The sequence below is a fragment of the Bubalus kerabau genome, chromosome 19, assembly GCF_029407905.1.
Source record: "Bubalus kerabau isolate K-KA32 ecotype Philippines breed swamp buffalo chromosome 19, PCC_UOA_SB_1v2, whole genome shotgun sequence".
NCBI lineage: Eukaryota > Metazoa > Chordata > Mammalia > Artiodactyla > Bovidae > Bubalus > Bubalus kerabau.
Window position 1 is genome coordinate 46,589,730 of NC_073642.1, and position 24,976 is coordinate 46,614,705.

The window sequence follows — 24,976 nt, forward strand, 5'->3', positions numbered from 1 at the left end:
TATTTGTGGCTTTTTTCTTATAAAGATCAAAATATTTTAAAAGAATATTTGCTTTAAGAATTATCAGAGTTTAGTTCTACATATAAGAGAAAAAGGACCAAACTGATAATTAAAGTTTAATAAAAAGTCAAATTATATAAATTTAAGGTGTATGTGAATCTCTTAAACATTTTTGAATCTAACAGTCTGGGATCTCATACTTTTCACCTTGAATCTTGAAATATCTTTTCAAGGTCCCTAATCAATTGACTTCAAAATCAATAGATCATCAAGATTATCCTGAATGGGCCTGGCTTAATCAGGTGAGAATCTTAAAAGCTGGTCTGGACCCTCCCTGAAGTGAGAAACTCTCTTCCTTGTTGGCTTTGAATAAATAAGCTGTCACAAAATAGTGGTCATGTGGAGAAGCCCATGTAGCAAAGCACTGTGAGTGACTCCTTTGGAGCCGAGGGTGGCCTTCAGCAAGAAACTAAAACCCTCAGTTCGATACTGCAAGGAACAGAATTCTGCTGACAGTATGAGGGAGCTTGGAAGTGGAACTCTCCCCAGTCGAGCCTCTGATGACCCAGTGGATGCTTGGATTGCAACTCGGTGAGGCCTGAAAGCAGAGAGCTCAACTCAGTTCACTTCTGACCTGCAGAAACTGTGAGGTAATGGATGTGTTTTATGTAACTGCTAAGTCTGTGGTAACTTGTTACACAGCAACAGTGACCTCATACAGTCCCCTTGTCTCTAATCTCTTCTAATTTTTCTTTCATGCTTCAGATAGCATGGTTTTTCTGAATGAAAATTTTGGTAGTATTGAGATTTCCCTTCTGCGTAAAATCTTGCAATAACGCTCCATGGTCTAAAAGATGATGTCGACACTTGCCAAGTGTGTTAAGTCTTCCTGACCTGGCACTCACCTACCTTTTCCTCTCCTCCTCACGCTTCTCTTGTGCATCCTGTGCTTTTATAGTGGAAACCACTATGTGCCAAACACTCTTTCACTCCCATGCCTTTGTATGTGTCCTTTTCCTCGGATTGCTTATCCTTTCCACCCCCTTGTAGGCAGTAGGATTATTTCCTGGTGTTCCTATGTCTTACTTCCGGGTATATAGTAAGATGGCACTTCCCTTCTCCAATAAAGGTAGGTATGGCCATGTAACTTGTTTTGGCAAATGAAAACAGGGCAGAAGTGACAATATCTCATAGATAGAGACTCGAAGAGCCATTGAATAATTTATGAAATCCCCTTTTCTTGCTGTAGTGGTTGGTGGTGCTCTGGACAAAGGAAACTCTGTCTGGGTCCCAGAGTGAGGAGACGTGAAGGGTCCCCAAGCCAAGTTGACAGGGACTTGGCTGTTTGGGACCTATAAATCTTTGTTGTTCTAAGCCACCAAGACTTGGGAATTTGGGGTTCCTGGGGGATAATTTATGTTATACTGATGCATATGTCACTCCCTCTTGTCGAGATATGCATCCTATAGACTCAGCTCAAATTCCTGACTTCTCTAGACAGTGAAAGATTTTCTTCTCTGTGTTCCAATAGATGTTAAACCTACCTCTTTATCTCTATAGTATCTATCTCATAGATTGCTGTGAGGGTTACTTGAGTAAATAGATAAAGTGCTTATTAACAATAGCTGGCACATTATAAGTCCTCAAAAAGGATTAGCTATTCTCATCACTGGGGCTTCCTTCCCAGGTGCCTCAGTGGTAAAGAATCTTCCTGCCAATGCAAGAGATGTAGTAGATGTGGATTCTATCCCTGGGTCACGAAGATCCCCTGGAGGAGGAAATGGCAACCCACTCCAGCATTCTTGCCTAGAAAATTCCATGGACAGAGGAGCCTGGCAGGCCATAGTTTATGGTGTCACAAAAAGTTGGACATGACTGAGCACACACACAGGCATTCTAATTATTATAGCACCTCTCTTGTTGTATTGCAATCATCTGTTAAATATTTGTCTGTTTAGACAGTGCTTATTTGGAGAGCAAGGACTATGTCCTTTTTCATCGTTGTATCATAGACACCTGGCCCAGTGCCTAGAACATAGAAGGTATTTACTATATATTTGCTAATAAATGTTTATTTAATATATTCCAGAAATCCCAATTTCTACGTTTTCCATGCAAATATCCCCAATTTGCATTTTGTTACAGTAATTTATAGTGTGTTTGAGAAAGTTATGCTTCTCATTATTTTCATAGCTGTTGAACAATGAGGGACAGTTACTAGACTATATTTAAGATTTTAGTAGACTTAAAGTCCAGAGAAGGCAATGGCACCCCACTCCAGTACTCTTGCCTGGAAAATCCCATGGGTGGAGGAGCCTGGTAGGCTGCAGTCCATGGGGTCGCTAAGAGTCGGACATGACTGAGCGACTTCACTTTCACTTTTCACTTTCATGTACTGGAGAAGGAAATGGCAACCCACTCCAGTGTTCTTGCCTGGAGAATCCCAGGGACGGGGGAGCCTACTGGGCTGCCGTCTATGGGGTCGCACAGAATCGGACACGACTGAAGCGACTTAGCAGCAGTAGCAGACTTAAAGTCAGCCTGTGACCTTTGACAAATTGTTTAATCTTTTTAAGCTTCTTTATCTTCATCTTTAAAATGGATGCCTACCTACCTCATGTGATTGTTATAAGGAATTAACTTAAGTGTGTGTGTGCTCAGTGGTGTCTGAGTCTTTGCAACCCCATGTAGCCCTCCAGCCTCCTCTGTTCATGGGATTTTCCAGGCAAGAATACTGGAACAAGTTGCCAGTTCCTGCTCCAGGGGATCTTTCCAACCCAGGGATCAAATCTGTGTCCCTTGTGTCTCCTGCATTGGCAGACAGATTCTTTACCACTGAACCACCTGGGAAGCCCCATTAACTAAATAATTTTTTTGTAAAATAGCACAGTACTTGGACAAAGGAAAACAATGAATTTTTTAATGGTTGACTTACATATTGTGAAATGATTACTAAATAAATTTAATTAGCATTTGTCATCTCATATAGATACAATAAAAAAAGAAGAAAAAACTTTTCTTAATTATTTATAATTTGTTATTATTAGTTCTTATATTTACCTTTGGCTTTTCTCAGCTAGCTTTAAGTGTCTGTTTGAAAAATTAGGAGTTTAATACTTGTCCCTTTATTTTTCATAGAAATGATATGACAATAATTTTTGCCACATGCCTTGAGTTTCATACTCTCATTGTAAGTAACATGAAATAATATTGTGTATATTTAACTATTTGAATTAAAAACAATACCAGATGTTTCTGTTGTCATTGTATGAGAAATTCACTCATGTACTTAGCATTGTCAATATAATACAATTCTACAAAGAACACTCGGCTTGTCCAAAGAGATGTTAGGTGTAAAAGCACATTTTACCTATCTTTTCTGCAATATCACCATTACATTGTTTCTATCTCAAAGAACCAAATATTATCTGTATTAAATCTAGCTGTACCATTTTTTACAGCTCCTTGCATCTTTAAAGGTAGCTGCCAAAAATACCAGAGAAGGAAATGGCAACCCACTCCAGTATTCTTGCCTACAGAATCCTGTGGACGGAGGAGCCTGGTGGGCTGCTGTCCATGGGGTTGCACAGAGTTGGACACGACTGAAGCGACTTAGCATGCATGCATGCATTGGAGAAGGAAATGGCAACCCACTCCAGTGTTCTTGCCTGGAGAATCCCAGGGACGGGGGAGCCTGGTAGGCTACAGTCCATGGGGTTGCTAAGAGTCGGATAGACTGAGCATCTTCACTTTCACTTTTCACTTTCATGCATTGGAGAAGGAAATGGCACCCCACTCCAGTGTTCTTGCCTGGAGAATCCCAGAGACAGGGGAGCCTTGTAGGCTGCAGTCCATGGGGTTGCTAAGAGTCAGATAGACTAAGCATCTTCACTTTCACTTTTCACTTTCATGCTTTGGAGAAGGAAATGGCACCCCACTCCAATGTTCTTGCCTGGAGAATCCCAGGGATGGGGGAGCCTCGTGGGCTGCCGTCTATGGGGTCGCACAGAATCAGACACGACTGAAGTGACTTAGCAGCAGCAGCAGCAGCAGCCAGTGTTCTTACCTGGAGAATCCCAGGGACAGAGGAGCCTGGTGGGCTGCCGTCTGTGGGGTCGCACAGAGTCGGACATGACTGAAGTAACTTAGCAGCAGCAGCAGCAGCCAAAAATACCGTCAGTGGGTAATCTTTAAAACCTTCTAGAAACCCTGTTCAGGTCTTTTCAAATGAAATTGCAATCTAGTTAAAACTAAATATCCCTTTAGAAACAGAAGAGTGAAGAAGATTAAAAAAGAAAATGGTTTAAAATATGACTCATTCTTCTGGTTTGAGGTTTTAAAGAGACATGCAAGGAAGAGCAAAATATAGATTTTTATTTCATGATGAGTTATAAAATTACCTTAGTGGTAAAGTGATACCATTTTGCATGAAATACTGCAATTTCTTGAAAGAGTAATCAAAAAACTTATTTGGATCATGGTTAGCAAAGCTCACACTAAGTTTCTTCAAAACACAGCTCCTAATGTTTCTCTGAGCTTTTCATAGATCTATAATGGTAGAATAAGGAAAATATTTGATATTAGGAGATATTTCCTCTGCATCATAATGAAACTTCCAGTTATCATTTTCACTATTTTAGCAAGATTTATATTACTGTAGATGAACTTTTAATCCTTTTTTCTTTTATATACCACTTTCCAAAATTAATTACAATAGTCTGAAGTATAAACTGTGGTGAATGAGTTTTGGAATTGATTTTTTCTTATAAAATATTTTAAAAGTTAGAAGTAGCCTTAAGTGGTTGAACCAGTTTAAGATGACTTTACTTTTAGAAGAAACTAAAGCACTTTGTTTCACCATCTATTATAGCTTTTCTTTGTCAGTTTCTTCTGTTGTAAAGAATATAGTTTGTTGTTATCATAATCAAAATGATAGAATGTATATTTGAAAAATAGGATTCTTATAAATTCTTGACTCAGAATTCTCTAAGCCAGGCTTCAACAGTATGTGAACTGTGAACTTCCAGATGTTCAAGCTGGAGTTAGAAAAGGCAGAGGAACCTGAGATCAAATTGCCAACATCCGTTGGATCAATGAGAAAGCAAGAGAGTTCCAGAAAAACATCTACTTCTGCTTTATTGACTATGCCAAAGCATTTGACTGTGGATCAAAACAAACAGTGGAAAATTCTTAAAGAGATGGGAATACCAGACCACCTGACCTGCCTCCTGAGAAATCTGTATGCAGGTCAAGAAGCAACAGTTAGAACTGGAGTGGAACACCAGACTGGTTCCAAATTGGAAAGGGAGTACATCAAGGCTGTATTTTGTCACCCTGCTTATTTAACTTTTATGCAGAGTACATCATGAGAAACGCTGGACTGGAAGAAACACAAGCTGGAATCAAGATTGCCGGGAGAAACAACACATTAAAAAGATCATACACCATGACCAAGTGAGCTTTATCCCAGGGATGCAAGGATTCTTCAATATCCACAAATCAATCAATGTAATACACCACATTAACAAATTGAAAAATAAAAACCATATGATTATCTCAATAGATGCAGAGAAAGCCTTTGACAAAATTCAACATCCATTTATGATCAAAACTCTCCAGAAAGCAGGAATAGAAGGAACATACCTCAACATAATAAAAGCTATATATGACAAACCCACAGCAAACATTATCCTCAATGGTGAAAAATTGACAGCATTTCCTCTAAAGTCAGGAACAAGACAAGGGTGCCCACTTTCACCATTACTATTCAACATAGTTTTGGAAGTTTTGGCCACAGCAATCAGAGCAGAAAAAGAAATAAAAGGAATCCAAATTGGAAAAGAAGAAGTAAAGCTCTCACTGTTTGCAGATGACATGATCCTCTACATAGAAAACCCTAAAGACTCCACCAGAAAATTACTAGAACTAATCAATGACTATAATAAAGTTGCAGGATATAAAATCAACACCCAGAAATCCCTTGCATTCCTATACACTAATAATGAGAAAACAGAAAGAGAAATTAAGGAAACAATTCCATTCACCATTGCAACGGAAAGAATAAAATACTTAGGAATATATCTACCTAAAGAAACTAAAGACCTATATATAGAAAACTATAAAACACTGGTGAAAGAAATCAAAGAGGACACTAATAGATGGAGAAATATACCATGCTCATGGATTGGAAGAATCAATATAGTGAAAATGAGTATACTACCCAAAGCAATCTACAGATTCAATGCAATCCCTATCAAGCTACCAACAGCATTCTTCACAGAGCTAGAACAAATAATTTCACAATTTGTATGAAAATACAAAAAACCTCGAATAGCCAAAGCGATCTTGAGAAAGAAGAATGGAACTGGAGGAATCAACCTACCTGACTTCAGGCTCTACTACAAAGCCACAGTCATCAAGACAGTATGGTACTGGCACAAAGACAGAAATATAGATCAATGGAACAAAATAGAAAGCCCAGAGATAAATCCATGCACATATGGACACCTTATCTTTGACAAAGGAGGCAAGAATATACAATGGATTAAAGACAATCTCTTTAACAAGTGGTGCTGGGAAATCTGGTCAACCACTTGTAAAAGAATGAAACTAGAACACTTTCTAACACCATACACAAAAATAAACTCAAAATGGATTAAAGATCTCAACGTAAGACCAGAAACTATAAAACTCCTAGAGGAGAACATAGGCAAAACACTCTCTGACATACATCACAGCAGGATCCTCTATGACCCACCTCCCAGAATATTGGAAATAAAAGCAAAAATAAACAAATGGGACCTAATTAACCTTAAAAGCTTCTGCACATCAAAGGAAACTATTAGCAAGGTGAAAAGACAGCCTTCAGAATGGGAGAAGATAATAGCAAATGAAGCAACTGACAAACAACTAATCTCGAGAATATACAAGCAACTCCTACAGCTCAACTCCAGAAAAATAAATGACCCAATCAAAAAATGGGCCAAAGAACTAAATAGACATTTCTCCAAAGAAGACATCCAGATGGCTAACAAACACATGAAAAGATGCTCAACATCACTCATTATCAGAGAAATGCAAATCAAAACCACTATGAGGTACCATTTCACACCAGTCAGAATGGCTGCGATCCAAAAGTCTACAAGTAATAAATGCTGGAGAGGGTGTGGAGAAAAGGGAACCCTCTTACACTGTTGGTGGGAATGCAAACTAGTACAGCCACTATGGAGAACAGTGTGGAGATTCCTTAAAAAACTGGAAATAGACCTGCCTTATGATCCAGCAATCCCACTGCTGGGCACACACACTGAGGAAACCAGAAGGGAAAGAGACACGTGTACCCCAATGTTCATCACAGCACTGTTTATAATAGCCAGGACATGGAAGCAACCTAGATGTCCATCAGCAGATGAATGGATAAGAAAGCTGTGGTACATATACACAATGGAGTATTACTCAGCCATTAAAAAGAATACATTTGAATCAGTTCTAATGAGGTGGATGAAACTGGAGCCTATTATACAAAGTGAAGTAAGCCAGAAAGAAAAACACCAATACAGTATACTAACGCATATATATGGAATTTAGAAAGATGGTAACAATAACCCTGTGTACGAGACAGCAAAAGAGACACTGATGTATAGAACAGTCTTATGGACTCTGTGAGAGAGGGAGAGGGTGGGAAGATTTGGGAGAATGGCATTGAAACATGTAAAATATCATGTATGAAACGAGTTGCCAGTCCAGGTTCGATGCACGATAGTGGATGCTTGGGGCTGGTGCACTGGGACGACCCAGAGGGATGGAATGGGGAGGGAGGAGGGAGGAGGGTTCAGGATGGGGAACACATGTATACCTGTGGTGGATTCATTTTGATATTTGGCAAAACTAATACAATTATGTAAAGTTTAAAAATAAAATAAAATTAAAAAAAAAAGATTGCTGGGAGAAATATCAATAACTTCAGATATGCAGATGACACCACCCTTATGGCAGAAAGTGAAGAACTAAAGAGCCTCTTGATGAAAGTGAAAGAGGAGAGTACAAAAGTTGGCTTAAAGCTCAACATTCAGAAAGCTAAAATCATGGCATCTGGTCCCATCACTTCATGGCAAATAGATGGGGAAACAGTGGAAACAGTGACTGACTTTATATTTTGGGCTCCAAAATCACTGCAGGTGGTGACTGCAGCCATGAAATTAAAAGACACTTGCTCCTTGGAAGAAAAGCTATGACCAACCTAGATAGCATATTCAAAAGCAGAGACATTACTTTGCCAACAAAGGTCCGTCTAGTCAAGGTTATGGTTTTTCCAGTAGTCATGTATGGATGCAAGAGTTGGACTATATAAAGAAAACTGAGCGCCGAAGAATTGATGCTTTTGAACTGTGGTGTTGGAGAAGACTCTTGAGAGTCCCTTGGACAGCAAGAAGATCCAACAAGTCCATCCTAAAAGGAATCAATCCTGAATACTCATTGGAAGGACTGACATTGAAGCTGAAACTCCAATACTTTGGCCACCTGTTGCAAAGAACTGACTCACTGGAAAAGACCCTGATGCTGGGAAAGATTGAAGGTGGGAAGAGAAGGGGACGACAGAGGATGAGATGGTTGGATGGCATCACCGACTCAATGGACATGAGTTTGAGTAGGTTCCAGGAGTTGGTGTTGGACAGGGAAGCCTGGCATGCTGCAGTCCATGGTGTTGCAAAGAGTCAGACACAACTGAGCGACTGAACTATGACTAACTATAAATTCTTGACTCAGATGACTTAGTGAATTACTGTTGGAGCCGATATTTTCATACCAGGAAATTTCCAGGTTAGAAATTTCATATGCGGAATACAGAATGATGTGATTACAGTGCCACTGTCGGCAATATTTTCTGGTGCCTTAAAGGTTAGCACTAAACACTGAAAAATGTGACTGTTAGTTAACAAGTAATGATGTAATTGGTTTGTGTTTCTAGCACTTATTGTACTCATATGAACAACAAAATAAGAACAAAAGTAATTTCTTCTGGGATCCATTATTTACTTCCTTTCCTGTTAAGGTAAATGCTGCACTAGAAGAGTAATTTAGAAAAAAAACCTTTTATGAACAAAATATGCCATGTTTCAACATTTTAACTCAAAACAGCATCTGCATTTTCAAAGGTATAAATTGTCAATCATGACAAAACCACCATATTGCTATCTAATACAGTGAAAAGGTAAACATCATTGCCAGAGCCATCGTGTACATAGTGCAGGGTGTTCCATGTGCTGGGCTTTGGAAATCAGACAGACCTTGTTTCTCTCTTCCCTAGTTTCTCCTTCTTGCTGTGTGAAACAGCCAAGTGACTCAGCGTCCTTTGGTCTTAGGTGTACAAATTTTTAAATGGTGATAAAAACAGTTCAGCCCTAGGGTGTGGCTCAGATGGTAAAGAATCTGGCTGCAATGAGGGAGACCCGGGTTCAATCCCTGGGTCAGGAAGATCCCCTGGAGAAGGAAATGGCAACCCACTCCAGTATTTTTGCCTGGGAAATCCCATGGACAGAGGAGCCTGGTAGGCCCCAGTCCATGGGGTGGCAAAGAGTCTGACACGACTAACACATACACAAAAGCATTTATCTCCCAAGGTTGCTGTGACGGTAAATTAACCCTTGTAGAATATACTGTTTGGTACAGGATAAGTACTTAATCCCCTAGAGGAAGAAATGACAACCCACTGTAATATTCTTGCCTGGGAAGTTCCGTGGACAGAGCAGCCTGGTGGGTTACAGTCCATGCGGTCACAGAGTCGGACATGACTTAGCACACACACACAAGCACTTAATACTATTACTATTATTATTACAAGTGTAGTATTTTATATTTTTATACTTTATACACTACTTTCATATAAGGTCTCTCATTTGAGATAATTAGCTCCTGTATGACAACACAGCTTTTATCACAGAACTATGTACAAGGATTTAATAAGCATGATTGCTACTGGATTTGTTCAAATGAAAAAGCAGCATATTCCCCTGCTTTGATGTAAGGTCACAATGTATGAAAAGTAATATTTTTAACTCAAATTGTTGACTTTAAACCATTTAAAGGTACAATTTCATTCATTTGCCCTTGTGAGGCTTTATTCCACAAACTGTCTATTACCCCAGTTTATAAATGAGGAATAGAAATGTGAAATAATTTCCCTAAGGTGAAAGGCCAATCAGCTCTATAACCAACCTTCATTTGATGATGAAATGTTTGAAATATGTTATCTTCTTGTCTAGCTCTTGATAAATTCTGAAATTTTCAGATCTAGTTGAGGAGCATCTGAATACACAGGAGTGAAAAGCAGGCTAAAAGAGAGTGGTGGTGTGAAGTTTTTGGTAGCGACCCTGCCATCCAGTCTTGGCCATTTCTGCCTTTAATCTTCTCAGTAATCAGCAAGTATTAAGTCCATTTTAAAACTATTCTGTAACCTCCAACCTTAAGAAAAGGAAGATAAGTTTTTTCAATGAGAGTTCTTGCAAACACATTTCACCCAGAGGTTGAGAGTTTTTTTCCTCTCTTGATCTGGATGGAGTTAGGTTCTTGCCAGAAGGAAGCAGAGTGGCATGACCAGTATGACCTGGTCTCGGAATGACCTGGGGCCATCTTGCTTTGGGGAGTATTTCTAGCGGTGGATGACAGTCGCTGCCATTCTTTTATACCCAAACACGCTGGTGACCGTGGTGGCCAGTTTACTCAACAAAGCTGTCTAGCTAGCTGACAAATTTCAGTTTTTCCCTGGGGACAAAATGTTCTAAGAGTCTTGTGGGAAAAGAGGACAGACATGGAGACTTTATTATTTCATTCTGATTTGTGCTTGTTGCTATTTATGAATGGCTTCCATTTAATTAGGTGTTTTTAAAATTTAAAACAGTGTTTGTGATAACTAACTCTAATAACTCCCAAAGCACAAACTTGGGACATTAACTATTGTGGAGGGTGGTATTCAAAAAGTCTGTCAATCACAAGGCTGTAATTGATTGTATAGCACATGAAAGAATTCTTTATTGTTTTACAGGATAATTATGGAAACATGAAAAACAGCTTCCACTGCTAAGTAAAACCCAACTTCCATTTTTCAGAATTAGAAGTTTTGTTGTAAAAATTTTTAACCCAATGAACATATTTGCTTTAGATTTATGAGTTAAGGTAAGTCAGAAGGGGGTCTTTCATTTGGGTGTTTAACCAGGAAGCTTATTTTGAAAAGGGAAAAATAAAACTAATTTAAAATTTCTTGTTTCTTTGCAGATAGTTTCCAAACCTGAAGGCACAACTGAGGATAAAAGTAAATGGAAGGGGACATTAAGGAGTCAGTGGTCATAGGAAAGAAAGCACACCGAACAGTGTCATCAGTAAACTACTCTAACCCCAGGACACTAACACCCTCGGAAAAAGTGCATGGCCAATAATGCTTTTATGGATATACTTAATAATTTTCTCCCATGATAAAAATTAAAACCAAAGTGTTTCATGGAGTCATTCTGAGATAATCTTTGAAATTATCAAAAAGGAACTGGTCTATTTTATACTTCAGGGAGGGGAAAATGTTCACATTTTAGATAGCATTCTGTGATTATTTTTAATGGGAAAATAAAATATAGGTGACTTTTCCAGGAATCAATATCCTCTTTTCTCCATTCTTGGTGTTTTGCAGGCTGATTAATTTGCAGCGGTCGAGTTTGATTGCCACTGAAGCAGAAAGCATTATAGATTCTCTGTTATTCTTCAAGCCACTTGGCTAAAGTCTACAGTTCTGTCTCTGTGTATTTATCTACCTTTCCACATGGCGCTTAGCACCGGAGCTTTGGGCCTCTCCTAAACATATTGTGAAAATCTTTTGTGCTGAATTCTCAAGTCTTGCTGTGAATAGGTAACTACCCCCCTCAACCCCCACCCAAGATAGCTGTTCTGTGAGGTAAAGGTAAATGAGCCAGAGAAACAGGCATTTATAAAGCAGCTTTGTGTGTCTATGAAGAATGTATCCAGCTAAATTTTGAAAGCAAAAAGGGGAGGCTCTGAAGGTCATAAAATTTATATAAATCATATAGCAATTAAAGAAATAATGACTGAAATAAAACTTGCTCAACATCTAATGTGTGGTATTTTTAAATGGTTTAATGGAAGAATTCAGTATTTTCAACACTCATGGTATACTGTCTTGGTTATGGTTATTGGTTATTAATCAATCCTGGATAAATTTTTTTTCAGTTTCTAATGAACAGTTAATTGAATAAACTATATCATTAATCTTCTTTAAATCACCTCTTTTCAAATGTTTGAAACATTTGAAACAAAGCAAAAAGCAACGTTTTTTGATAGGTCAATTCTTTGATCAAATATTTCTCTATATTTCAAATATTTCAGCATTAAATAATGGGATTATTGTAAATTGTTTGACTTTATATTCTCAAAGTTGCATAAATATGTGTGTTGGAAAAAAACTAGGTAACATTTGTATAGCTAGCTCCAAAGGTTAATTTGGTTTAAATACAAACTGAGTCAGGTATTATAAAAGCCTTTCAATATATTTGATCTATTTTTTGGGAATATGATAATAAGTTATTGTACAGTTTGTTAGAGTGATTGTCAAAATACGTTAAAAATACAAACTACATAAAGTCAGGCCCTTTTTGAAGGAAAACTCAGTTGTAAGGTAAATGTATTTCTTATGCAGATAGAGATTTATGCTTTAATAATTATGGTGATATTTATATAATGAAAAATGGAAAGTTCTTCAATTTTGGTAGTTGTTGAAAATGTTAATTCATTATATTTTCTGAAACATAAAGAAAGCATTAAATACTTTAATATAGAGTCTCCACATAAAATAATCTGAATTCTTTCCCAGAAGCAAATCTAGAATCAAATTGGTGAATCAACACCATTATTGCCACTGCAAACAGCTACTTAAGAAATCTGCTCCCAATTAACCTTATAGACAAATGAAAAACCATCTTCTAAAAACAGACACATTTATTTCTGTAAATATGTAAATTCCTCAGCATTTCTACAATGTTGAAATAAACTGTTTTCAATCTGTATTTATAGATTAGAGTTGGGAGCAATTTCTCTATCCTTTACAAACAGCCTTGACTGCCTACTCTGAGTTCAAAACTGCCTTAAAATGTGTAATTTTTTGTATACAAAAGGCATTCTAAAATTGTATTATGCAGTTATTGTGCTAAAAGAATGACCCTTGCCATGCTTTGTTTACTGAATGTCAAATTTTCATTTGTATTACAGCTGTGTACCACAGCAGTTTCGGTTTTGTATGAAGGGCAACTAATGCACAAAACAGTCAAACCACAGAGCAGTAATTAGTCTGGAAAAGATCAAAGTGTGCTCTTCTAAATCCAGCCAATTTGCTCTGGGTGTGCAAAACCAATAGTCTTTCTTTTGCTAAGGTCTCTTATTAATTTTTGCTTTCGTTTGCTGCAGAGCAGCTGCTTTACTGTCAATCCAACATCCTGCTTAAAAAAAAATCCATTTTGATGCCACAAATGCAATTTCAATGGGTTTAGGAATAATAACCAGCTTTTTTTTCCTATCCCACTTCTAGGAGATAGAAACTTGAAAGTTTTCAGCATCTGTAAAGTGAAAGAAAGCAACAGAAGGCATAGCACTGTTTGGATTTGTTGCTCTAGAAAAAGCTGAAGATGAATGATCTGTAAATATTTCTGCTTTTAGTGCTTTTAACCAGCTCTGTTCTTATCTGCTGCTTGGCTCTCCTTTTAGTATGAGTTTTTCTTATCCTTTTTATAGCCACATTATGGTTTTTTAATGGAGATATTGAATGATCCAAATTATTAAGTAAATTGATGGCAGGAAAAAAAGTTAAATGAATGGTTTACATTTCTTGGAAAGCAAATGCTAAAATCAGGAGTATCACCTGCTCTTTTCTTGATGTAATTATTATTATTTTTGACTGAATATGGAAGTGGTCATTGCAAATGATAAATAAACTTTATTAGAGGAGGTGATTCAAACTTGTGAAGAAGAAAAAGTACAATATCATCACTTAAAAAATGAAATATAATCCTGGAGAATATACTCTACATGTAGTGTATGGATTTCTCCCCTTTTCCATTTCTGTCATTTTGCTTATAATAGTCTCTCTGGCAGAAAGTAGAGAGAAAAAAGTTGGTCAGTTTATTGATTCCTATTAATATGGCAGCTTTTCTATAATTGTTACCTTGAACTCTGCTCAAATATTTTCTTTCTCTCTCTCTCTCTCTATATATATATATATACTATTTCTTAGTAAATTTCTTTACCCAAGAAATGGATAGTAACATGTATTAGCTGAGTAAATCTGTTTTTATGTGTTTGCTGTCTCAACAATTTTCCTGACTTCACAACAAACCACTTAAATTTTATTCTGAGTACACTCCAAATATATGCCAAGTATTTGTTTTAGTGTTAATATAACCAGACACTGAAATACAGCACCCCCAAACCAAAAAGTGTAATGAATGAATTTGCATAATGAAAAGAAGCATAATAATTCAATCTCATTTACAATAATTGATTCATAAACAAATGCGTCATGTCCATGAAATGACCAGATAGGTTTATTCTGAAAACATTTTCAACTGAACAAAAATTTAGTGCTTTTGAAAAATAACAAAATACAGAGATTATCTCTTTCTTCACACAGTATGTACAAATTAGGCACTAACTACTGATTTTACTCTGAACTAACCATGACATCGGAGAAGGCAATGGCATCCCACTCCAGCACTCTTGCCTGGAAAATCCCATGGACAGAGGAGCCTGGTAGGCTGCGGTCCATGGGGTCGCTAAGAGTCGGACACGACTGAGCGACTTCACTTTCACTTTTCACTTTCATGCATTGGAGAAGGAAATGGCAACCCACTCTAGTGTTCTTACCTGGAGAATCCCAGGGATGGGGGAGCCTGGTGGGCTGCCGTCTATGAGGTCGCACAGAGTCGGACACGACTGAAGCAACTTAGCAGCAGCAGCAACCATGACATACTAAATTAACTTCAGCTTCAGAGCCCTCATCCTTTTATTATAATATTTGGTGTCTTATTAAAATTTGTCGTTATCCAGGTGACTCAATGGTAAAGAATCCTCCTGCCAACATAGGAGATGCAGGAGACATGGGTTCAATCCATGGGTCAAGAAGATTCCCTGGAGGAAGAAATGGCAACCCACTCCAGTATTTTTGCCTGGAGAATCCCATGGACAGAGGAACCTGGTGGGATATAGTCCATGGAGTCGCAAAGAGTCAGACATGACTTAGTGACTGAGTATGCATGCACACTATAGTCCTTATGATGCATCCCATTCTTTTTCCACTCATCATTTTTGGAGGGGCCAACTCTGAGTATAATAATGTGATAGGAAGACATCTATTGCTAGACATGAATTAAATATATTTAACCTATGTTTACAGCTGCTATTATAGAGTCTTTACCTGAATCTCTTATAAGACAAATTGAAACATGACTTTAGGCAGATAAAATAGTCTCAGGGAATGTATACAAAATCTCATTTAGAAAATTGTTTAAAATCTGGGCTGAGATTTTTTTGTTGTTGAGGTTTGATTGGTACACAGCATTGTATTAGTTTCAGGTGTACAACATAATGATTTGATATTTGTATATATTGTGAATTGATCACCATAAGTCTGTTTGACATTCATCACCATAATTACAGAATTTTTTTTCTTGTGATAAGAAATTTTAAAGTCTACTCTTTCAGCAACTTTCACATATGCAGTACAATATGGACTGAGATTTTTTTAAAAGATTCTGAGGAGAAAGAGGTTCTAGAAAATTTAACAGACTTTCTTCCCAGAAAAAGAAGAAAAGCTAATTTATAAACTGTAAACTGGTAGTCACTATCGATTTGTATTAAATTGTCAAGAGAGTGGTTTGTGAATTCTTGCAAAAGTAATTGCCGTTGGCCAATGTAGTAAGGCAAGACAAAGATGTAAGAAATGTTAAGGACAAAAAAGAAAGACACAGAAAACTTAAAACAACCAGCAGAGTATTAAAACAAATGGAAGAGTTCAATGATGTGGTGGATAGCAGACCAACGATAACAACAACAAAAACAACAGAGTTTTTATATTTGCACTGGTCAATTAAAAAATAATAGAAATTGTGCCTTCATTATAGCAACAAAACTTGAAATATCTAGAAAGTGATCTAACAAAATGTAGAAAATACTTGTAGAAAAATATTAAAATTCTATGAAAAGGCCCAAAGAAACTTTTGTCTAATATGATCACAGCTTTTATTTATTTATTTATTTTTATTTATTTGGTCACGTTGCATGGCATCTTAGTTCCCTGGTCAGGGATCAAACCCGGGCCCATGGCAGTGAAAGCACCGGGTCCTCATCACTGAACCACTAGGGAAGCCCTGATTATAGCTTTTAGAAAAGAGTTTGAGACATAGTAGACACTGAAGAAATATTTGTTGAATTAATGAATCAATCTGAATAAATGAAGAGATACATCACTGTAATCAGTGGGAAAGTAAAGGTTGTAGAGCCCTTAATTCTTTTTCCAGTGCAGTTCCAATATGGTAGAGGGAAACTTTAAGGAGGATAAGTGGGATTGGAAATGTTGTATAAGGGAGAGTAACAGCAACAATGGGCCTCCCTGGTGACTCAGTGGTAAAGAACCTGCGTAGTAATGAGAAGACGTGGATTCGACCCCTGGGTAGGGAAGATCCCCTGGAGAAGGAAATGACAACCCACTCCAGTATTCTTGCCTGGGTAATTCAATGGACGGAGGAGCCTAGTGGGCTACAGTCCATGGGGTCACAAAGAGTCAGACACAGCTTAGTGACTGAACACCCACACAATAGCAACAACATAAATAAAATAGCAGCTGGGCAGATATTGATGATAATAGGCTACCATGTACCAATCAACTCAGTAACAGGTGCCTGGGAGCCAGGAGGGGCAAAATGAAATAATATAATTTTCAATTAACAGAAGCTATCTTGCGTGGAGAATCCCAGGGACAGAGGAGCCTGGTAAGCTGCCATGTATGGGGTTGCACAGAGTCGGACACAACTGAAGCGACTTAGCAGCAACAGCAAGTAATGAAATAAAATTGGAGACTCTGTCTGATGGCCTTGATAGTTGTCACTATCCAAACAGCACTTGATGAGTCAGTTGATGGATTGTCTTGAACAAAATGAAATAGGATAAGCACAAGGGGGAAGCCTTGTTCTTAAGTCCAAAGACTCAATGACAAAAACACAGTATAAGAGAAATGCCTTAACATTACCACATGTAAAAAATTTAAGAGTTTAGTTAATTTTAAGCTCAGTATGAATTAACAGGATGAAATAACTGACCCTTCTCCTTCCCCAAATAAAGCAAAACAATCATTTTTAGGCCACATTAATCAAGAAATAAAGTATAATTATATAAGCTGAGATGGCACCCCACTCCAGTACTCTTGCCTGGAATTCTTGCCTGGAAACGACTTAGCAGTATATAAGCTGAAACTCTTGACTCTGTAAGCCCAGTCTTCTGATATCAATACTTATCTCTCATAGCAATTCAGATTCAATAAATATATGAGCTTTCTCTCCTAAATCCACTGTTCTCTTGATATTTCTTGTCTGGGAGGGCCTGTCTTCGTAAGTACTACACTACCAGTGAAATTACTTATGCCCCTAACTATTGAGTCATGCTATGCTAAGTCGCTTCAGTCGTGTCCGACTCTGTGCGACCCCACAGACGGCAGCCCAACAGGCTCCCCCGTCCCTGGGATTCCCCAGGCAAGAGTACTGGAGTGGGTTGCCATTTCCTTTTCCAATGCATGAAAGTGAAAAGTCAAAGTGAAGTCGCTCAGTCGTGTCCGACCCTCAGCGACCTCATGGACTGCAGCCCACCAGGCTCCTCCATCCATGGGATTTTCCAGGCAAGAGTACTGGAGTAGGGTGCCACTGCCTTCTCCGACTATTGAGTCAAGTCATCCTTATTTCAGATCTTTTCCTTATCCCCACATACATTTGGTTTTCCGTGTTTTGTTTTTGTTTTTCATGTTAGCCATTGTTCATCTCTCTCTCCCTTGCTATCATGTTGTTTTAGGCCTAACTACTCTGTGGTTATTTAGTTGTGGACAAAGTTGTGTCCAACTATTTTGTGACCTCATGGACTATAGTCTGCCAGGCTCCTCTATTCTCTATCCTACTCAACTCTCAGTTTCCTAGCTTGTCAGTCTCCAAACTTGCATGACTAGCTACACAATTTCTAGGGTATGCGTTCTTAAAATGCAAATATGATCATATTTCCCAACTTGAAACACTTCCATTGGTTTTCATTGTTCCTTCCCATTACCTGTGCTCTATCCATAACAGTATTTGGAGCATGCATATCCAATATAAGTACAAATGTACATATATAAATGTTTATTTAGTACATGATAAAACATACGCAAAACAGAAATTTTTTTAAAATGAGGTACTCTAAGAATTTAACTCATTCAAAATATCATTTATTAATAGAACATCTATTTTGCAATGTATTTAAATAGGCTTCATTAATTTTTAAAAACTTAAATTTTTTTGATACAATGATTCATGGTTCAGTTTTTGGTTTTTATTTCTGATGCTTGCTTTTGATTGCTACAGTGGCTAAACACAGGGTACTTCAAAAACAAAAACAAAGAGAAATACATCATTGGCTATGATTAAAACAGTTTGTATTTTTCAGTCACATCCAACAATTATCCAACCTTTTTTATAAAATTTGAGTAATACATTTCCAACTTCCATAATTTCAATCAGTTGTTCTTGTGAACTAACTAAAAGGCATTACATTTTAATGTTTTTTTTTTTTTTTTGAACAAAAAGAGCTCCCATGAAATCCTTTATTTACAAAATTTGAGAATGTTAGAAAATCATTTTTGTGCTTTTAAGTGTGCAGGTGTGAGAACAACACTGTCACATTGTTTTTGCTAATGAAATTGCATAATAATAGAAATGGTGCCATTTCAAATATGCTCTGTCCATACATGTTTCTTTTGAAAAATTGTTTCTTTCTCATTCATGGCTAAACTCTCATCTTTGTTCTGAAAGGACAGATTGAGTCTATTTATTTATTAAGGACAATTTTTCTGCAGCAGTTTTAGATTTATAACAAAATTGAGAGGAAGGTTCAGAGATTCCTCATATACCCCCGTATACAGTGCCTCCTCAATTATCAACATCATTCACCAGAGTGGTACACTTTTGACCAAAAATGAACATTTTTGACATTAAAATTGAACATTTTGACATCATAATAATCCAAAGTCCATGGTTTACCTTAGGGTTCACTTTTGATGCTGTATATTCTATGGGTTTTGACAAATGTATAATGATATATATCCATGCTAATACCATTCAGAGTATTTCAGTGCCCTAAAAATCCTCTTTGTTCTATTAATCTCTCTTCTATCCCCCACTCTGGGCAACCCCTGATGTTTTTATTGTCTCCATAGTTTTACCTTTGGAGAAGGCAATGGCAACCCACTCCAGTACTCTTGCCTGGGAAATCCCATGGATGGAGGAGGCTGGAAGGCTGCAGTCCATGGGGTCGCTGACGGTTGGACACGACTGAGTGACTTCACTTTCACTTTTCACTTTCCTGCATTGGAGAAGGAAATGGCAACCCACTCCAGTGTTCTTGCCTGGAGAATCCCAGGGACGGGGGAGCCTGGTGGGCTGCCGTCTTCGGGTCGCAGAGTCGGACACGACTGATGTGACTTAGCAGCAGCAGCAGTTTTACCTTTCTCAGAATGTCATATAGTTGAAATCATACAATATGTAGCCTTTTCATTTTGGCCTCTTTCATTTAGTATTACAGTAAGTCACTCACATATGAATGAACCTTCAAGTTGTGAACTTTCAAAGATGTGAACGTGTGTTCACATGTCCAGTCATGTAAGTTAGTTTGTGTGTTTGGTTTATATTGTCATATGTGTGCATCATCTACAAGTAGAGCAGGAGACGGCAAAGGGATTTTCTGTTTGAGGAGGCACTGTTGGTTTTTGAGGCACAAGACCCAAACGTAGAACTCTACACAAAGGTTACGGTTGGTGTTGTCAGTGTCTCACATTTTGGCCATTCTAATTGGTGTGTAGTATTATCTCATTATTGTTTTATGTTTCTCATTGTTTGCATTTTCGTGATGACATGTGATGGGGAGCATCTTTTCATATGTTTATTTTCCATCTATTTATCTTCTTTGGTGAGGTGTGTGTTCAGATCCCACTTTTCAACTGAGTTGTTTGTTTTCTTGCTGAGTTTTAAGAGTTCTTTGTATATTTTCAATAACAGTCCTTTATCAGATGGTGTCTTTTTAAAGTACTGTCTCCCAGTCTGTGATTTGTCTTCTAATTCTCTTGATGTTGTCTATTGCAAAGCAGAAGTTTTAAATTCTAAAGAAGTCCAGCTTATCAATTGTTTCTTTCATGGATCATGTCTCTGGTGTTGTATCTGAGAAGACATCACCGTGCCAAAGGTCATCTAGGTTTGCTCCTATTATCTTCTAGGAGTTTTACAGTATTTTGTTTTACATTTAGGTCTATGATCCATTTTGAGTTAATTTTTGTGAAAGGTATTGGTATGTGTCTAAATTAATTTTTTTTGGCATGTAAATTTCCAGTTGTTCCAGCACAATTAGTTTAAAATATAATCTTTACTCCATTGTTTTGCCTTTGCTCCTTTGTCAAAGACCAGTTATCTTTATGTGTGTCTATTTCTGGGTTCTCTATTCTGTCCATTGATCTATTTGTTTATTCTTTTGCCAGTGCCACACTGTCGTGATAAATAGTTTTTTTAATATAAATTTATTTATTTTAATTGGAGGCTAATTACTTTACAATATTGTATTGATTTTGCCACACATTGACATGAATCCGCCATGGGTGTACATGTGTTCCCCATCCTGAACCCCCCCTCCCACCTCCCTCCCCATACCATCCTTCTGGGTCATCCCAGTGCACCAGCCCCGAGCATCCTGTATCATGCATTGAACCTGGACTGGCGATTTGTTTCACATATGATATTATACATGTCAATGCCATTCTCCCAAATCATCCCACCCTCGCCCTCTCCCACAAGGTCCAAAAGACTGTTCTTTACATCTGTGTCTCTTTTGCTATCTCGCATACAGGGTTATCATTACCAGCTTTCTAAATTCCATATACATGCATTATTAACTGTATTGGTGTTTTTCTTTCTGGCTTACTTCACTCTGTATAATAGGCTCCAGTTTCATCCACCTGATTAGAACTGATTCAAATGTATTCTTTTTAATGGCTGAGTAATACTCCATTGTGGATATGTACCACAGCTTTCTTATCCATTCATCTGCTAATGGACATCTAGGTTGCTTCCATGTCCTTGATAAGTAGTTTTACAGTAAGTCTTGAAGTTTAGTGTCATCAGTCCTCTAACTCTGTTCTCCAAAACTGTGTTGGCTAGCCTGGGCCTTTTCACTTCAGTTCAGTTCAGTCACTCAGTCGTGTCCGACTCTGTGACCCCATAAATCACAGCAGGCCAGGCCTCCCTGTCCATCACCAACCCCCAGAGTTCACCCAAACTTCATGTGCATTGAGTCAGTGATGCCATCTAGCCATCTCATCTTCTGTCGTCCCCTTCTCCTCCTGCCCCCAATCCCTCCCAGCATCAGGGTCTTTTCCAATGAGTCAACTCTTTGCATGAAGTGGCCAAAGTATTGGAATTTCAGCCTCAGCATCAGTCCTTCCAATGAACACCCAGGACTGATCTCCTTTAGGATGGACTGGTTGGATCTCCTTGCAGCCCAAGGGACTCTCAAGAGTCTTCTCCAACACCACAGTTCAAAAGCATCAATTCTTCAGCGCTCAGCTTTCTTCACAGTCCAACTCTCACATCCATAGATGACCACTGGAAAAACCATAGCCTTGACTTGACAGACCTTTGTTGACAAAGTAACATCTCTGCTTTTGAATATGCTATCTAGGTTGGTCATAACTTTGCTTCCAAGGAGTAAGCGTCTTTTAATTTCATGGCTGCAATCATCATCTGCAGTGATTTTGGAGCCCCCAAAAATAAAGTCAGCCACTGTTTCCACTGTTTCCCCATCTATTTCCCATGAAATGATGGGACCAGATGCCATGATCTTAGTTTTCTGAATGCTGAGCTTTAAGCCAACTTTTTCACTCTCCACTTTCACTTTCATCAAGAGGCTTTTTAGTTCCTCTTCACTCTCTGCCATTAGGGTGGTGTCATCTGCATATCTGAGGTTATTGATATTTCTCCTGGCAATCTTGATTCCAGCTTGTGCTTCTTCCAGCCCAGCATTTCTCATGATGTACTCTACATTTAAGTTAAATAAGCAGGGTGACAATATACAGCTTTGACATACTCCTTTTCCTATTTGGAACCAGTCTGTTGTTCCGTGTCCAGTTCTAACTGTTGGTTCCTGACCTGCATATAGGTTTCTCAAGAGTCAGGTTAGGTGGTCTGGTTTTCCCATCTCTTTCAGAATTTTCCACAGTTTACTGTGGTCCACATAGTCAAAGGCTTTGGCACAGTCAACAAAGCAGAAATAGATGTTTTTCTAAAACTCTCTTGCTTTTTCGATGATCCAGCGGATGTTGGCAATTTGATCTTTGGTTTCTCTGCCTTCTCTAAAAACAGCTTGAACATCTGTAAGTTAATGGTTCATGTATTGCTGAAGCCTGGGTTGGAGAATTTTGAGCATTACTTTATTAGTGTGTGAGATGAGTACAATTGTGCGGTAGTTTGAGCATTCTTTGGCATTGCCTTTCTTTGGGATTGGAATGAAAACTGACCTTTTCCAGTCCTGTGGCCACTGCTGAGTTTTCTGGGCCTTTTACCTCTCTATAAAAACTTTAAAATTAGTTTGTCAATATCCATGAAATAACTTGCTGGGAGTTTGATTGGTGTTCATTTACTTTAAAAAAATCTGGGTAGTATGCTAATGACAATCTATTTTCATCATAGAATAGGTAAGCAAATTTTGAACATTTGTTTATTTGTAACAGAAAAATGTACAACTCATCTTTATATGTGAAAGTTCCTTTTACATTCTTTGCTGTGAGATAAATGTCTACTAACCTCAAATTTGCATGATAACTTTTCACCTCATTAAAAGGTGATTTTAAAATGTTTTTAAGATATGAGCTACATTTTAAAGGATTTGTTTTTGTAAAATTAATGCCATCAGCAAAATATTCATCTGGATTCATCATTTTTGTACCCAAATTTGCCTTTAATGATGCAGGCAATGAACATTTTCCATTTATCTTATGATTTCCTTTTTTTTTTTCTTTTAGTCAAGTTTGTATTTCCACTCAGTATTTCCTTAATGTAGCCTTTTTAAAAGAGGTCAGTACCACTAATGAGAACATATATTCTCCACTACACATCACTGTATTGGCTTGCAAAAAAGTTCTTCACATATTTTATTATTGACACAGTGCCTAACAAACATTAAAAATAGAAACTTGTTAGAAACATCTATAGTTTATCTAATGGTTTAGTGACTTTTCTAGTACTTATTTCTTCAAATAGTTAGCTCTTTATCTATATATCTATTTAACATTTTAACTAGTCACCGTCTTAGGCTGGGTTCCCAAAGAAGCTGATCTTGAGGCAAGAATTTGAGTGGTGGTAATTTATATGGGAGGAGTAGATCCCAGGAAGCATGGATGAGGGATGGCAGATGTGAGAAAAGAAAGCAGGGGATGATCCAATAAAGGAGATGTTATCAAGTGAGTTCCTGCTGTGGGAAACTAGGGTTCACTCCCATGGAGAGCTTAGGAGCCAGTACAGAATTTTTCTGAGGGCTGCCCTGGTGGTTCAGGGGTAAAGAATCCGCAACCCTACCAATGCTGGAGACGGGAGCTTGATCATGACTGGGAGCAGCTAAGCCTGTGTGCCACACTAGTAAGCCTTTGCTTTAGATCCTGGGAGGCGTAACTACTGAGCCCACGTGCCACAGCTCCTGAAGAGTCCATGCTCCTGAGAGCCTGTGCTCTGCAAGACGAGCAGTCACCACGAGAAGCCCACACACTGCAACCGAGAGTAGCCCCCGCTCACCGCTACTAGAGAAAAGCCTGCACAGCAACAAAGACCCAGCACAGCCGAAAATAAAAATAATTTTTTTTAAAAAGAATTTTTTTCAATTGTTCCACTTGAAGCAGAGTAAATATTCTCTGACTCTTGTCTGTCATTGGCTAAACATTAATCACCCAGTAAAAAATTCCATGGATAGAGGAGCCTGGCAGGCTATAATCCATGGAGTTGCAAAGAGTCAGACATAACTGAGCCTGCACACACCTGACACAAACTTTTGGCCTACCTATTTGCAGATCTAGAGGGAACCCTCAGATACAGGGATACTGGTGCTGTTGTAAGATGTCCACAGGAGGAAGAAGACTCTTGAGAGTCCCTTGGACTGCAAGGAGATCAAACGAGTCAATCCTAAAGAAAATCAGCCTTGAATAGTCATTGGAAGGACTGATGCCGAACTTGAAGCTCCAGTCCTTTGGCCACCTGATGTGAAGAGCCGGCTCACTGGAAAAGACCCTGATGCTGGGAAAGATTGAAGGCAGGAGGAGAAGGGGATGATAGAGGATGAGATGGTTGGATGGCATCACTGACTCAACGAACATGAGTTTGAGCAAGCTCCAGGAGATGATGAAGGACAGGGAAGCCTGGCGTGCTGCAGTCCACAGGGTCAAGAAGAGTCAGACATGACTGAGCAACTGAACAACAACAAAAAGTTCTGGGTAGAGTCACTGCATCATCTGCTGAGGTCTCCACATGGCCTTGAGAATGCTTTTGACCATGTTTCCTAAGGCAGGAAGAAAATAACCAAAGTTATTAAGTAAAAACTCTGCAAAAGAGGCTTATAAACTTTATTGAGTTTAGTAAACTTTGTAAAGTCTTCATATTCTACATGT

At 38.2% G+C, this 24,976-nt stretch overlaps 1 long non-coding RNA gene across 1 annotated transcript; it reads left to right on the forward strand.

Annotated features, from left to right (window-relative positions):
• The first annotated feature begins 208 nt into the window (after positions 1-208).
• On the forward strand, positions 209-14,218 carry LOC129633753 (uncharacterized). The gene is made up of 4 exons (XR_008705260.1): positions 209-650; positions 11,042-11,172; positions 11,272-11,893; positions 13,583-14,218. It is a non-coding gene; the product is annotated as an uncharacterized LOC129633753 (long non-coding RNA).
• Positions 14,219-24,976: the final 10,758 nt, after the last annotated feature.